A 1,543-nucleotide genomic window follows, 5' to 3' on the forward strand; every position below is an offset into this window, starting at 1 on the left:
ACACACACACACACACACACACACACACACACACACACACACACACACACACACACACACACACACACACACACACACACACACACACACACACACACACACACACACACACACACACACACATGTTGTGTATGCATTATGTATATATTAATTTTCATTTTAAAACGTTAAAAATTAAATTAAATAATATTCATAAAATATCGTATGTAAAATTTGAAAGAAAAAAATTAATGAAACATAGCCCGTATGTAATGTCGATTCTAAATATCAACCATGGCATATCTGATACAAATCAAGACGCATTTAATTGCAAAAGCGAATGCGCGGCACGGACTACATCTTTATTGTCCGATACAATCGCTTACAACGATAAATATAAGTATTATTTACAATCTATTTAATGGGTAATTTGTTTATCTTGTATATAATCCGAGACGTGTTCGACTCGGTTGCTCATATATATCTATTCCCGCAAGCTTTTTCAGCTCGACGCGGGTAAAAGTACGCGAAGTTTCCAATTGCTGTCATTGCAATGGGAAATGATAAGAATGTAACATAGTAAAGGAATACATAAAAAAAAAGAGAGGAAAATTAAGATTATGATGAACAAAAAACTTAAGCAATTAGATGTAAACAGTAAGCAAATCAACATTTTGGCTCTATTATTGCTTATTACCATAAGAGTAAGATGTCTATTCAAATTGGTTGATTTGCTTATTGCTTATGTCATATTGCCTTACGTTTTTCTGTGTCATGACTCTTAAAAGGAGGAGAATGTGATATACGGTTCGTCTCATTCCAAGAGAGGGAAAATTCGGAACAAATGACGAGAAAGAAACGACACCGCTGTATATCGCGCCACAACGGCTTCTATCTATCTCTAGACTAGAAAGAAACGCACCGCTATGGCGGCGCGTCGAAAATTTACGAAAGAAATGATTTCCTTTGGAAAAACGCATAGAAGAAAAATTACACCTTTACATTTGCACTTTGCCTTGTCTATATCTACGTACGATGCGTTCAAAAAATAAAAAATATCGTTAAGCCTCATTGACGTCGATAAAGACAACAACGAGGACCGTTCTCTCAAGGATTACCCTTGAATCACCTTTTTTCCCTTGAATCACGCAATTCCACGTTTTAGCTGGTCCTAAATATCGATCACTCATCTCACCAATTTGGGATCGCACGTTTAGGAGGCAAGGAACTGGGCCAGGCAAGAGGATCCGCTGAGATGATCAAACCATGAAAACCTCAACGAAAGAATTGCAATCGGTCTGTGGTGGAGGCAACGCCGTCATGCGTTTATCCAACTCCATTCGTGGTAGATACGCCTCGATACGCGCGTCAGGTCCCGTGGTCGTGGTTGTCGGCAGCGTCGTTGCCCCGGGTGCTAATTGCAGACATTCTGCTGGCGCTAACTGCATTCACACAATATGTGATATAATATATGCAATAACATTTATACAATTTATCTAGTATAATCGCTAAGAGCGAGAATCGTATATATATATATATATATATATATATATATATATATATA

Source organism: Atta cephalotes (genome assembly GCF_000143395.1).
Source record: "Atta cephalotes unplaced genomic scaffold scaffold00003, whole genome shotgun sequence".
In the NCBI taxonomy this organism is placed as follows: domain Eukaryota; kingdom Metazoa; phylum Arthropoda; class Insecta; order Hymenoptera; family Formicidae; genus Atta; species Atta cephalotes.